Below are 16,150 nucleotides of genomic sequence, written 5' to 3'. Positions count from 1 at the left end.
AAATGCTGATTAAGAAGGTTCAGATATTGCTTTCATTTGGAGAATTACTTTTGTTTAGTCTGGTTAAAGTTCTTCGTTTTGTGAAAATCTGTACTGAAATTTTTAGTACTGAGACGTTATCTGCCTAAACATAGGCTGAAAGAAAAGTCAAAACAGCTGAGCTCAGGGCTTCATTATCATGAGCAGAGTCAGAAGCCGAAGAACACTGAAAATAGGTAACTGAGTCAATAACTACCCAACTAGCAAAGTTCCTGCCTTCCGTTGAGTAGTAATCACCCGGAGACTGCCTCCTGACACATGAAAGTGAAAAGTCAATACCTTATCTTGAACCTCCTGTCTCCTAAATGTAGGTCTGGTCTAGTCTCAGCTGTCATAAAAGGATAAATACTAATATAACACTGTAACAACTAGAGAAGTATGAGTAAGGAGTCCGAGTTTCACTTTCTTTCTTTCTTTTTTTTTTCTTTTACCCAATTAATTGGTTGTCAATTTAATTCTCACATCTGATTTATGGAGATAATATTAAGTTTTATAGGTCATAAAACTTATTAATCATCCAGCTTGCCATGTTAATTATTAATCAACTAGCAACATTTCTGAATTTTCTGGTACTACCCCAAATTGTTGTATAAAGAGATGCGTACCAAAGTGCCTCTCATTAATAGAAAGTTCAGTGGAGCTCATCTTTATTAAAGACAGAATTCACATATAAATAAAGCAAAAGCTGTGACATCAAGCTAAGGAATTCAAAGCTGAGATAACACTCCATCTTTAATTCATGCATTTGGGGAAAATAAATAAAACAACATGAGTTAAAAAGGGGGTGTCATTCTTAAAAGTTTAAGGCTCCTTGGCTCTTATCAATGTGTAACAAATGTAACATTATTTAAAATTAGTTTCTGAGGCACTGATGAGTTTCACTTAAAATCAAACTAAGAGAGCTACCATTTCTAATACATCTATGATGCACCACAGCTCTGTAAATATTTATTAATGTTATAGTGGTATACTATAACAAATAAACATATGGTTACAGCTTACTATGTGGTAAAATGTTTGAATATTAAAATGAATATTTTGACACAAGATGATAAAATATACATTTACAATCTTGGGGAATTTATAATTGGTGGGGCCACCTGTCCCCCTATCATGGATCTACAGCCATCATTTTCACCCAAAATAAGTATTTCTAGAGGTTTCCTACAATATTATCATAAAGATGTCACAATACATAATACACAATAATTTTACTGACTAACTTAATTTCCTATGTTTTTAAGTCTTTTGTCTTCACCACAAGTGCATTCTGCTGGGTGATAACTGCTTGTATTACGATGTGGTTTTGCTTTGATCTCTGCATGTCCTTGAGCTTTTAAGAATGATTTCTGTGGGTCGTGCATCATACATCATACTTTTTTTCATAGAATTAAGTAGAGCAGAATATGTAAGGTCAAGAAAATACTATGTGATATTTTTCAAAACTTAAATTTGTCTATATTACCAAAAAACAAGTTAAAAATATTCTTGTATCAATCTTTAAAGTCTTTTAGATAACATTAATTTATAGTCTTAGCTAGAGAGTAGATTATTTTTAATGTGCACCCAAATCTTTTATCCAATACATCTTATTGTAAAAATTGTAGTTGTTTTGATATGCAGATTTTTGACAACAGAACGCAGGGGTTAGGAGAGGCCTATCAACTGTCATTACAATCCATCTGGCACATGCATGTGTGCTAAATATTCTTACAAAGCTTTTGGGGGTAGATATTGTGTTTGGCTTATAAAAATTCAAACATCAATTACACTTTATTGAAAGGTCTCTACAAATATTAACTCTTTATCTTTCATAGGTCTTCCATGAAGATTTTAGGCAAAGCTTATGTCTGGTTTCAAACCCATGTGGACATGCATCAGGGCCCAAGTATCAGGCAATGTGACTTCTCCTTCCATCTGGAACAAAATAGGGCTTGCCTTTTCCTTATCCAAACTTTCACATCTGTCAAGTAAGGGGTATGGACTAGATCCCTCCCATTCATATTCAACTATAGTGGTCGACTGAGGGGGTCCCTGGACGGTGCAAACAGGTAATGTGCTTGGCAGTTAAATGATAAGGTGGCAATTTGAGTTCACCCAGAGGTGCCTCAGGAGCTCTGGTAGCATAGTGCCTAAGGCACTTGACTACTAACCAAAAGGCTGGTGGTTCAAACCCACCAGCCACTTCTTGGAAGGAAGGTTGGACGATCTACTTCCGTAGTGATACTGCCTTGGAAACCCAAGGAGGAGTTACTATGAGTTGGGTCTGACTCCACGGCACAGAAAAACAACAGAGGTGCCTTGGAAGAAAAATCTGGGGATCTATGTCTGAAAAATCAGCCGCTGAAACCCTATGGAGCAACAGTTCTACTTTGACACTCATGGGATCATCGTAAGTCAGAACTGATTTGAAGGCAATTGGTTCAGTAGATTGAACCCTGAAATAAATCAGGTAGAATTTTTAAAATCATTAGGGCTTGGGAAAATTTTAAGTATGAAAATATGACTGAAATATTCATACCTGATAGATGTCAAATTTTAGTCAGAGTGAACATGCCTATCAGTCAATACAACACTTAGCAGTTTATGGATCAAGAAATCAATTGAATCAACAGCTCACTTTGTACCTAAAGAATTGTATCAACTATTAAGCAGACAAAGGAGGTGGCATACAGTCATAAAGGAAATGGCAAAGATTGGGGGGGGGAAAAATCAGCAGCTCATTTTCTTCTAATAAATTCTTCTTGCATTTGACTACATTATCCTACAAAGAACATCACCAGTATTTAATAAAATATTTCTGCCAATTAAAGATACACTCTTATTTTACTTGAAATTAAACTGTGTTATTTAAAGAAGGAGCATTTTGAGATATACAAACACAAAATCCAACAGCCAATAAATACTGGGTTCCATAAGCACATAATCAGAAGATTGAAAAAAAGTGTTCAAAAGTATTATCCTCAGTTGAGAGCTTGTATAATATGTTTCTGCCAAGAACAAATGATTATGGTAGAATTACAAAGCTCTGAAATGGAAGTGATGGCACAAGCTTGAATACTACGGTGTGAATGTGGCACTATAAGAGCAGTTCTGTCTTTATTATATTAAATATCTACAGCTGTTTAACGATGACAAAGGGGTTACTGTTAGATTCAGCCAAGTCTGTCTTTATCACAGTCATGAATATTCGATATAAACTAAAGGGATTAATAAATGGATAAATAAGCATTATTCCTTCAGGCCTTTGGCTAGCAAAATCAAAAATCTCTGCTGCTGGTCTTTGAAAGCTCTTCTGATCTTTCCTAAGTTTCACTGGTCAAGTAATATGGGCACCAGTGGTGGATTACTCATTAAGCAAGGGCTTACTTGTGCTTACTTACTAATCTGTAGTGAACAGTTTCGTATATGCTTCACCACCACATCTTTGAAACCCATGTGAAACTCACTACAGATTAGTAAGTAAACACAAACAAACAAACAACCTGTTGCCAGGGAGTCAATTTGGACTCAAAGCTACCCTACAGGACAGAGTAGAACTGCCCCATAGGGTTTCCAAGGCTGTAAATCTTTACAGAGGCAGACTGTGTCACCTTTTTCCTGAAGAGTGGGCTGGTGGGTTCAAACCCCTGACCTCTCCATTAGCAGCAGAGCATTTAACCACTGTACCACCAGGGCTCCTTAAGCACAAGCAGATACGGTGAAAAAGATGTGAAACTGTTCAAAACAGATCAGAAAGTAGGCACAAATAAGCCCATGCTTACCTGGCTTACTAGGTACTCTACCCCTGTCAAGGATTACAAATTTGAAAAGAAGCTTTTTCTGTAGGAACTTGCTGTGAAGATGGGAGAGAGACAGAAGCCAGTCATAGCTAACAACAGAATCTTTGTTGTGGTGGGAAAAAAAGTGAAACTGTTCACTACAAATTTGTAAGTAAGCATGGGTAAAGCTGTGCTTACCTTCCTTATTAGGTAATCCAACACTGGTTGGCACTTAAATCATTATTCTTTTGCAGAGGATAGAGTCCTGGATATATTTAAGTGTCTTTCAGCCTGAATGATTGTTTTGAAAGATTTATTTTTTATGTCAAGATAAGGCAAGAGATCTACTGAAACCACCAGCTTCTCTTGCTACATATCTAAAGAAATTCTTTACTCAGGGAACTCTGTAAATCTTGAGTAAGCCTGTAAACTGAAGGCAGCTTTCTGGATGAGTGTGACACTTTTGGAGTAGATCAATTGACTGCAGAGGCTTCTGGGATGTTTTCACAAGGCAGAGATTGTCATACAGTGAGCCGAGAAGAGCTGCTTCTTAGAGAAGTAATTAGATTGACAGAAGGTGACATACTCCATACAGTAAATAGGAAAAAGAGTCCAGACAGGTAACTGAAAAACCAAGTGGAATCTCCCCTTCCAGACATGTGGACATATGGACTCAACAGTATTACATTTGTTAATCAGAAAAACTTGAAATATGTATAAACTAACGATGACGGGTGACAGGTGCTTCAAAAATTCTAATGAAATAGATGTAGGGGAACAGATTCTGTTTCATTACTGGAAGGAAGATAAATGAAAAAAATGCCACATGGATGTCTCATTTCTTGTCTTAGACATTATGTTATCAAGTAGAAAATATCTTCCACATAAAACCAAAACAAACCCATTGCCATCGAGTCAAATTCTAACTCATAGCGACCCTATAGGACAGAGTAGAGCTGTCCCAAGGCTGTCCTTATGGGAGCAGACTGCCACTTCTTTTTCCTGTGGAGTGGCTGGTGGGTTAAGCCAAGTGTTAACCACTGTGCCAGCAAGGTCCCTTCTTTTCCACATGTAGTAATTAAAACTGGTTTCTCCTTCTTAATTATTTTCTTGTTAGTAAAAAAGAAATAGCTAAGTTATGGATATTTTTCAATGATATAAAAACTATATATTTTATATCAATGTAGATGAAATTCAGTTTATTTCAGAAAACTACCATCAAAGTGGAGGGTTAGTTAAAAAAGAAAAGGGAAGATCCTCAATGAGATGGATTGACACAGTGGCTCCAACAGTCGGCTCAGGAATAGTAAGTATTGTGAGGCTGTCACAGGACTAGGCACTGTTTTGTTCTGTAGTACATAGGGTCGCCATGAATCAGAGCTGACTTGACAGCACCTAACAACAACAGGAACAACCATCACAGATTAAAAATTTCCAACCACTCAATTTCTCTGCAGCTTCAGTTCTCAAGAATGTACATTTACATTATCTTCCTTTTTTTTTTTATGTGCGAACACATTGTAAACCAGAAATTTCAAATCCCTTTGTGAAAACCTAAACATACTCTTATTAACCTTTGCTGAAATCCAAAAAAATCTACCCTTTCTTGAATTGCTAGGGTTATCCTTACTTTTGATTGCTGATGTGTCAAGAAAACATATACTGGAATTAATATTATTTGTTGAATGGTTGTTGTGTTAACAAAACAGCCAGGAATAAAACATATGTCAATTTAACAAAGGTAATTTCCCTTCCTTTGATCCTCAACCTTATTTTTCCAATCTTTGACAACTTTCTGAAGACAAGCACCCACTTGTCACAGGTAGAATAATCTTTAGAAAATAGTAAATCCATACAGGACTAAGAGGTGCAGCTGAAATGGATACTGTCTACATAGGAAGTTTCTGAGATTACTGTATCAATATTCTCCCATGCTGGCGTACTGATATTCATGACGCTGCTGGTTCTAGTCCCTTTTAACTGGGAAGTGGCCACCCTGAGGACTGTGACCAATGACTTATTTCATTTAAAATGTATTCAGCGAACAATTGTCGGAAACCTACTATACACCAGATACAGTTTTGTGTACCTTTTTTTTTTTTTTTTAGCAAAGCAGGCGATACAAATTCAAACTATAAAGCTCCAAACTGACCTAAAATATTGTATTGTCTTTTGTGATTTCTAGCTCAGATTACTCAGGCTGGGAAACAATTCAGTGCCAAGAAATTTCTCCATAGGTTTAAATAATCAACACTGTAAGCATTGCCTGCACTCGCTCTCCCTGTACTTTGTTTTTTTGTTTTTAATACAGAAATGAAAAAACATGTTAAAATACTGTGAACTTAGTGCAATCAGTAGGTAGATTTTGATTAGACAAGCAAATCATATGAAATATAAACCCAAACCCACTGCCATGAAGTCGATTCCAACTCACAGTGATCCTACAGAACAGACTAGAACTGCCACAGAGTGTTTTTAAGGCTGTAAATCTTTACGGAAACAGACTGCCTCATCTTTCTCCTGTGGAGCAGCTGGAGGGTTCAAACTGCCGACCTTTTGGTTAGCAGCCCCATGCTTTAACCACAGCACTACTAGAGCTCCTTATATGAAGAACAGACTATGAAAAAAAAAAGTTATCAAAAGCATTACTCTAGGATCTTAATGTTTCTTCTAGCCAGATACTAGCTCCTATTGGCAAGGAAGAACTAGAGTATTTTAATGGACAGAACATAAAGAAACAGCTAGCAACTGCTTCCTAATGGCCACAAATTATTTCATATAAACATTCAGACAGGAATAGCACAGAATTACTAGTATTCTAGTATTGGAGTTCCCTGGTGGTGCAAATGGTTAAGGGCTCAACTACTAACTGAAAAGCTGAAGGTTTGAATCCACCAGAGGTGGTGTGGAAGAAAGGTCTGGTGATCTAGTTCCCAAAGATCAGAACTATTGAAAACTCTAGGGAGCCCAGTTCTGCTCCGAAACATACAGAGTTGCCATGAGTCAGAATTGACTAGAAAGCAACTGGGTTAATCTTGGAAGACACCGTAAAGGAGAATCTGGCCTTTATTTATGCCTTCTGAAAGGGGAGGGACAATGGTGCATAAGCAACATGCTCTTTCATACTGCATATCCTTCTTCAAGCTGCACTCTCCTTCCAGAATGAGCCAATCAGTATTTGCTCCCTGGATGTGGACAGCCATCCTTCAAGGTAAAGCTGACATGTCATCTCCTCTCTGCAGATTTCTCTAATCACTCAGGCTGAATTAATTTCTCCCTCAGCCAGGCACTCATTGTATTCTATGTATTTTTCTATTATAGCTTTACCAAAAATGACTGATATTTACAGGGGTGGATTACCCAATAAGTAAGGTAAGCACAGGCTTACTTGTGCTTATACTAATCTCTAGTGAACAATTTCACATGGGTTTCAGATATGTGGTGGAAAAACATGTGAAACTGTTCACCACAGATTGGTAAGTAAACCTCAATTAGCCCACACTTACCTTGCTTAGGAGGTACTCTGTCCGTCAGGGACTGCAAATTTGAAAAGAGGGTTTGATTCTATAGGAAGGTGCCATGGGGTTGAGAGAGAGACAGATGCCAGCTGTACCTAAGCAAAGATTCTTTGATGTGGTGAAAAATGTGAAACTTCACCACAGATTGGTAAGTACAAGTAAGCTCGTGCTTACCTTGCTTACTGAGTAGTCTAACAGTCTATATTTTATGTATATTTCTCCTTTGTGAGACTGAGAAGTCCTTAACATAATACCTTCCTTTATTCGCTTCTACAGTTTCAGTATGTAAAAGCCTGACACACTGTTAATGTTGCTAGGTGCTGTCGAGTCAGCTCAGACTCTTAGTGACCCCGTGTACAACAAAACGAAACACTGCTCCGTGCAGCACTATCCTCACAATCATTGTTATGTTTGAGCTCATTTTTGTAGTCACTGTGTCAAACCATATCATTGAGGGTCTTCCTCTTTTTCACTGACCTACTTTACTCAAGTATGACATCCTTCCGCAGGGACTAGCGCCTCCTGATAACATGTACGAAGTATGTAAGACAAAGTCTCACTAACCTCTTCTTTTTTTTTTTTAAATTGTGATTTGGGTGTCAGTCATCATCCTCCCTTCCAACAAGCATTCTGGCTTGTGGTAGTTAAGGTTGTATGTCAACTTGGCTGGGCCTGGTTGAGTGGCTGGACAGCTGGATGTAGGCATTCCCCATGGTGAGACTGGTAATTAACTCCCTGGTGGCATCTCCTGGAGCAGCTGAGCAGCTGCTTTAGGGATGTGGGCTGCTTCCAGTATAGAGGAAGCAGCTTTGAGGGAGGTCACCAGCTTATGGCACGCTTGAACCCTGCATATAGCCGAGTCGTTGTTCAGCTGCCGTGTTGCCCTGCTGATCTTGGGATCTTTTCTGGACTTGAATTAATGTCCTGCCATGAGGTTTGGTAACACTGGGGCTGTGCCTTATTACTTGTCAACCTTGGACTTGTCAGTCTCAGCAGCCAGCAGCTATCTGAGTGACCAAAAGCCTCTTGCTTCAACGGGCCAAGAGCTGAAGGCAGAGCTGAAGCCCAAGTTTGAGGGGCTTTCACCTAGCCCCTAGAGCCTGGCACTTTGAACTCGTACTTAAAGCTTCTAAACTGTAAGAGAATAAACTCCTGTTTGTTAAAGCATCCCATTTGTGGTATGTCTTCTGTTAGAGTGGCACTAGGTAACCAAAACATGGCTGTGCTTCTTCCAAGGCAGATTTGTTTATTCTTCTGGAAGTCCATGGTATATTCAATATTTTTTGCCAACAGCATAAATCAAAGGTATCAATTTTTCTTTGGTCTTCCTTATTCATTGTCTAGCTTTTGTATGCATATAAGGCAAATGAAACACTCTGGTACCATAGCGCCTAAGGCACTAGACTGCTAACCAGAAGTCTGGCAGTTCAAACCCACCAGCTACTCCTCAGAAGGAAGGTTGGGCAATCTACTTCCGTAATGATACTGCCTCGGAAATCCAAGGAGAGGTCTCTACGAGTCGGGTCCAACTCAATGGCACATAAGAACAATGACAACATAGGTGCTCTATTACATAAAGCTTGTTGAATGAAAGAAGCACACATTTTCACTTATTAATGTATGTGGAAGTTTGTGACTAGACTGAGGTTGTCTGGTTGGAGGCAGAAATGGGAGTGGAACAGACTTTTTGATACACATTTACTAACTGCTTATTCTATGTTGAGTGCTGTCTGTGGTTCTCTAGATGCAAAGATGCTGTAACTAAAATAATTTGCTTAAATGCTTTTCTTCCCATAACTATGAGCTCCTGGAGGGTAGGGTTTGCTTGCTAGACATCTCTTATTGCCAGAACTTAGCATAGCACCTGGCATGTGGTAGAACTTAATGTCTGTGGCATGAATGATTAGCTGACAGAATGGATGGATGAATGGAACAGGAAAAAATGTTCAGATGCTAGAAGGAAAAAGAAGTCTCAGTCCAGTATTTTTTTCAACGGCAATTTCTTTTCTGCTATTGTTTTATTAATTAGCATTATATTAAAACCCACTTACTTTTTCAAAATGATTGTCATAATCTTAATTTTTTTGAAATGTATAGTTTTTAAGTTAGAAAGCAATGCAATATAGGCATAATTTGTTTGAAGTATGAAACTCTTTAGAACTTGGGAGTTTTATATCACTGAATGTTTAAAATTTGAGGTACTGCAAAAAAAAAAAAAAAAAAAAAAAAAAAGGACCAGGTTTGCTGGTCTGATAGAACTTGGTGGAATACCTGAGACTATGGCTCCTGGCTGCCCTTCAGGTCTGGAATTGAACCCACTCCTGTGGTTTCCAGCCAAACAAAGGACAGGCATATGAGTTGATCATTTAGATGAGGTAGATACACTCCTTGGAGAGATCAATCAGGAGAATAGAAGGGCTATGTGTGCACAGGGAGACACTCTGGGGGCAGGAGTGCATGGGAGGGAAGGACACAGGGAAAAGGTAACTATGGGGAGGAAGTGAGAGGGGAGCTGTTGCACTGTGGGAAATTGTAGTCAATGTCATGAGACAAAGTGTTTGTGAACTGCTGTATGGAAAGTGAATTTGCTCTGTAAACTTTCACCCAAATCACAATAAAAATTTTTTTTTTTTTTAAATCGAGGTACTGGTCTAACTATAAAGGTCCTTGGATGGTACAAAGTAGTTGTGCTCAACTACTGGCCTAGAGATGGGTGGTTTGAACCTACCGAGAACACAGCACCAAGGGAGAAAGGCCTGAAACTGCTTCCATAAAGATTATAGCCAAGAAAACCCTAGAAAGCAGTTCTACTCTGTAATCTCTCTAACGCATAGAGCCTCTTCAACTCAGAATTGACTCAACAGCAATGAATTTGTTTTTTTTCCCCTTTGATCTCAATATGGAAATGTCAGAAAAACTGTAAGCATTCAAGAAATCTTTAAATCAAAAAAGGAATATGCAAGGAAACTCAGGGATTAACAGGGTAGCAAGAAACAGGGAATAGAATTCAGTATGGAAGGAGAAGAAAGGGAGCAGAATTTTAGGCAGAATATACAGATTTAGCAAAGGAAAAACAGAAACTATGAAGAAATAGCATGGGAAACTTTTTTGAAGGTGAGTCAGACACTATAAATTTGAAATGAGGCTTTAAAATTCCTGGACAAAGTTCACCTTTGTACCCCATTCTTAGATGCTAGTCTACCACAACACTATTCTCCTGGGCCATGACATTGGTCTTATCCTGGGTCAACATTAGCCTGGTGGGATTCATGGAAAATCAGGGTGATTCAAGGGCCAATCAGATGATTCAAGCTTCCTCAGGCTGAATCAGTGGTTTGGCTTATAAAAGAATTCTTCCACCACATCTTTTCTGGAATCTGGACAAGACATGCATCATAAAACTGGCCTAGAACAGGACTGAGATGGGGAAGTTTGGCAAACTTGAGACATGAAATACCTCTGACATCCTGAATCCAGAAGAGATCGGAAGTGAAAAGGGAACATTTCATATATAATGATTGAAATGCATGATAATATATGTTGTTAATCCTAATAATCTCAGTAGAGTACATTAAGAGAATAAAGGCTGGGATACAAAACAAATAGCTGGAATACAAAGGATAAAACTGTACAGGTGGTTTTGAAGAACAAATGATGTTGGGGATTTCTTAAATAAGGAAGGAAAAGACAAGACAGAGCTACATATTAGATAAAGGTTGAGAGAGCAGACGAGTGAATTAACAAAGATCAGAAATCAGGATTATTGAAAGTATAAAATAGGAATGTAACTTCACATACCAACCTTTATAGACTGTGGCATTTTACTTGCAAATGGGTTACAGGCAGAATCTCGAGGCAGTGATGCTTTAAATATAACTCTCTGAAGCATCTCTTATAAACCATTAATGACTTTTTTTTTTACTAAATAAGAAGGAATGTTACCTTGGGTAACCACAGATAACATTATTCAAATCATTATTTTTGTTTCCATATAGTTATCTAGTTGTAATGCCTTTTTATTCAAGTTGAGTCAATGCATGATTTAGTCATTTAAAATGAAAACAATTTACATTCTATAGAAACGAATTTCCATGGAGTCAATTTCAGCTCACAGCGACCCTACAGGACAGAGTAAATGGTCCCATAGGGTTTCCTATGCTGTAATCTCTGTGGGAGCAATTGCTAGGTCCTTTTCCCACAGAGCAGCTGGTGGATTCGAACCACTAACCTTTTGGTTAGCAGCCAAGCACTTTACCACAGCACACCAGTGTTCCTTTAATCTCTTCTCCCATTATTTATTTTCCCTTTCATTTTCTTGAGTCCAACCTTTCTGTCATTCATTCCCTCTTCATAGTTCCCTTTCTAGCAAATGCCATAATCTAGTGTTCAAGTATGAAATGCAGAAATTAGTCTGATTCCATCCTCTCTCGATTTAACTATCATTACTTTCTATTTGGTCTCTCATCTTTGGTCTGCTTGAGTCTCACTAAAATGTAAATCTAATTGTATCACTATTCTCCTTATAAACCTCGGTGGCTCCCAACAGCCACACCTACTAGCTTCCACAGCAAGTTTTCCGCCTGCCTCTCCAGCCTCATCTCTCCCAGAATCTGTATTGTGGCACTGGGGGATCTTCTTACTATTTCCCAAATGAGATATATCCTTTAATAACTCTGCTTTGACATGTGTCATTCATTTCTGTCTAGAATATCCTTTTTTACTACCCCTCTCTGCTATATAAAAGGAGCTCTGATGTCTCAGGGCCCAAGGCATTTGACTGTAAACCAGAAGGCTGCAGTTCAAAACCACCACCTGCTCCCTAGAAGGAAGATGAGGCAATCTACTTCTGTAAAGATTTACCACCTTGGAAACCCAATGGTGGTTGCTATGAATCAGAACCGACTTGATGGCAGTATGTTTGGTTTGGCTTGGTTCTGTTATATAAACTTTGTCATCCTAGAACAACTGTTACCTAATGGCATTACTTTCTTGGTGAAACTTTTTCTTAACTCTGCTAGATAGTCAGGGACTTCCTTCGCTGTATCCCTGTAGTCAATGATCTTTTTTTTAAATAAAATAATATGTAGTGTATTATATTATCATTACAATACATTATAAATGGATTCCCTGGGTAGTAGAAATGGTTAACGCACTTGGCTGCTAACTGAAAGGTTGGAACTTAAAGTCTACTCAGAGGCACCTGGGAAGAAAGGCCTATCCTGTCAATCTACTTCTGAAAAATCCCCAAAAAATCAAAACCAAACTTACTGCCGTCGAGTCGGTCCCGACTCATAGCGACCCCTCCTTGGTTTTCCAAGGCAGTATCACTATGGAAGTAGATTGCCCAGTCTTCCTTCTGAGGAGTGGCCGGTGGGTTTGAACCACCAACCTGCTGGTTAGCAGTCAAGTGCCTTAGGCAGTATGCCATCAGAGCTCCTTTGAAAACTCTATGGAACAAAGTTCTACTGACACACATGGGCTGACATGAGTCAGAATTAACTCAACGGTAAATGGTGTTATATTGTTTTATATGTCTGTTACCACCAGATGGGGAATTCTATGAGGATTGAGTGTCTAACATAGGACCTGGTTAACATATGTGGACTCAACAAAGGTTTTTTGGTAACTGTTTTGGGGATAAATGAATAACAAAACAAACTGTGAAGTTATATTTTCTAACAGTGAGAGATTAATTGAAATGAGTTGGGTGGTCTCCTAAGGTGACTGCTTCATTTGTTTGTTTTAATAAGACTGCTATGTCAAAATGTAAGGAGTACAAATTCTGGTAGGTTGAGGCAATGTCATCACTTCATCACCATGGGAATGGGGGAATAATGGAGGTGATGCTGACTGTTCTACTTAGGGCACAAATGGCTGGATTTCTCTATGTTTAGACCTGCTCAGAGCCCTGGGCATAAACGGCTGTTCCTTTCTAACTCCCAAGCCTCCTGTGGTAATAGAAGCTCTCAGTTACCAACAGGAGGTCATAAACATTTTGGGAAGCAAACTTATTACAAGAAATGGCTTTGTGCATTCTCTCATTTATTTCTAGGGTTTCACTCAGAAACAAGGGAATTGCCCTTGAAGTAACTTGTAGAATCTGTAAGTAGGGATCTCCAGTTTATCACCAGCTTGTCAGAAAAGCAGAGTATACACAGAATAATCTATAAGGCAACACAAAACAGAAAGATGTGGAGTGTGCAAGTGACCGACTTATGAAAATCTAGATCATATCTGATGATGGGGCTCGAGATCCCAAAATCTTAATTTTTGAGACAGCCATGGACTCCTGAGATGAAAGTTAAATACTCCTTTCCTAATTGACCTCTCCCATCCTGGGCTCTTGTCAGGCTGAACAGAAGTAAAGAGCTACAATAGGCTTGACTCTGGTCTGCTTTTTTCATGGGCTGTCCTTGGCCTGATGGAGAAATCCTCTCTTTGCTGTTCGTCCTTGACATTGGAGTTTCCATGTCTCATGTCACAGAACCAATGTACACCTATAAAAGATTTCAACCAGGAGAGTGTTGAAAATACTTCACCAAGGTCTTTTCTATTCCTCAATTTAATAAATGGCAGAGAGAGAGATTTCCAAGGAACAAGGTCTGGATTTGTGAATACAGATTTCATTTATGACATCCCCAAGTTATTCCCCCATAATGGCTGACATTCAAACCTGTTATTGATTTCTTTTCCCAATAAACCAGCCTGCTCTGCAACGAGCAGCTATAAGCCATTCTCCAGTAAAAATTTTCATTTTGGTTTTGGTTATTCTGTAGTGGCTTGACTACAGTGGTGGGAGAGGGCCTCTTATATTCCACATTCCCAATAAGTATGACCTGTGAAAAATGGCCTAGGTACTATACTTTGGAGGTGTGGTAGTTAAATCTGCATGTCACCTTGGCTGGGCTTGGTTGAGTGACTGGGCAGCTGGATGTAGTATTCCCCATGATGAGACTGGTAATCAACTACATGGTGGAATCTACTGTGAGCAGCTGAGTAGCTGCCTTTGGGATGTGGTTTGTTTCCCATATATAAGTAGCAGCTTTGGGAATGGTCTCTAGCTTATGGCACACTTGGGCCCTGCATGTAGCTGTGTCGTTGTTCAGCAGCCTTCCATGCTCTGCTGGACTTGGGACTTACAATGGACTTGAATTAATGGCCTGCTGTGTGGTTTGGTAACATCAGGACTGTGCCATTTTATTTGTCAACCTTGGGCTTGTTAGCCTCAGCAGCCAGTAGCCGCCTGAGTGAAGAGATGCCTCTAGCTTCAGTGGCCTGGGAACAAGAGGCAGAGCTGAAGCCCAGCATCGAGGGGCTTTCACACAGCCCTGAGAGCCTGGCACTATGAATTTGGACTTCAAGCCTCCAAAGTGTAAGAGAATAAACTCCTGTTTGTTCAAGCATCCCATTTGATACATTCTTGTCAGAGAGGCACTAGGTAACCAGAATAGGAAGGTTTTGTCTGAACCTGTGATATGACATCCTAGAAATCAGTATTGACAATTATGTTAGCACATGCTGCTCAATACCCACGCTGCTCTGACACATCAGAGAGTAATGAGGTATCAGGAGAGCAGAGCGTCACGAGGATTATGTGAGAACAATATATAATCCACAGCCACCAGTGGCTGCCAGGGGAGGGGAGAGCCTCAATGTGTTAGAACCTCCATGAAAGCAGAAACTGTCTTTTTCACCACTGCATCCTCAACAACTTGAATGTACCCACTGCTTAGATGACACTCAATAAATATTGTTATTAATGAAAGAATAATGAAATCCAAGGCTGCAGCAACAGAGACTCTTATTTAAAATGGAGTTACAACAGCATCTGCAAACACATAGGGAGTGATTAGTAGGTATTCTGTTGTTGTTAGCTGCCATCAAATCTGCCCACAACTCATGACAACCTCACTCTATATGCAGCTATAACTCTTAGCAATTTTCCCCAACACGGCCACCCCTTACACTCATACACTACTAAACCCACTACCATCCAGTTGATGCCGACTCATAAGAACCCTATAGGACAGAGTGAAACCGCTCCACAGGTTTTCCAAGGCTGAAAACAGACTGCCACATCTTTTTCCCACAGAGTGTCTGATGAGTTTGAACCGCTGGCCTTTGGGTTAGCAGCCAAATGCCTTCATCACTGTGCCACCAGAGCTCCTTTCCCCAGTCATACTAAAATAAAAATTATAAAAGGAAGGAATCATGGGGGCTAGAGACTTAATATGTCCCTCTAATGCTTCACCAGAACTTTGTGATTAACGTTTGTTTCATTTTGTTGCTATCTGTATTCTTGTTTTTATCTCATTTTCTAAATTATAAGATCCTTGCAGACAGAAAATGTCTCTGGTGGGCTTTCTGACTTTGGCAACTACCATAGTATGTGACAGACCAACTGCGACAAATTGGTTAACTATTCTGGACAGGTGTCCTACAGGAGAATACAGCTACGTAGGTAGGGCCTGATAACTTACAGAAAAAGAAGCTCAGAACAATTAAGCAAAAGTTAGTGGTTAGAAATCCAAGCTTCCCCTCTTTTTATGCTGCAAATTCTCTCACTCCTTTCAGCCTTAGTGATTTTTGCAATTTCTGTCAAAGGCTAGCAGCCTTGATCTCTAGCCTCACTCTTCCTACTCGTCTCTTTTGATGTAAAATTCCTCCTGGGACTTGGTTAATGCAGTATTAATGGTTTCATTTTACTGATCAGTACTTTGGTAAACTTTCTGTTTAACAGTGTCTAATATATAACAGCTCTATATATGAAGCTCTGGTAGCTTAGTGCCTAAGGCACTTGACTGCTAACCAGAAGGCTGGTGGTTCAAACCC

The 16,150-nt window shown here is 39.3% G+C and overlaps 1 protein-coding gene across 1 annotated transcript in view; it reads right to left on the bottom strand.

Annotated features, from left to right (window-relative positions):
* MEF2C (myocyte enhancer factor 2C) overlaps window positions 1–16,150 on the bottom strand; it is a 113,785-nt gene that overhangs the window by 48,007 nt on the left and 49,628 nt on the right. The window lies entirely within an intron of this gene.

Source organism: Orycteropus afer, unplaced genomic scaffold, assembly GCF_000298275.1.
Source record: "Orycteropus afer afer isolate SDZICR_OR568_19922 unplaced genomic scaffold, OryAfe1.0 scaffold00105, whole genome shotgun sequence".
Lineage (NCBI taxonomy): Eukaryota > Metazoa > Chordata > Mammalia > Tubulidentata > Orycteropodidae > Orycteropus > Orycteropus afer.
Note: the sequence above shows the minus strand (reverse complement) of the source record. Positions and strands in the feature narration are given on the sequence as shown.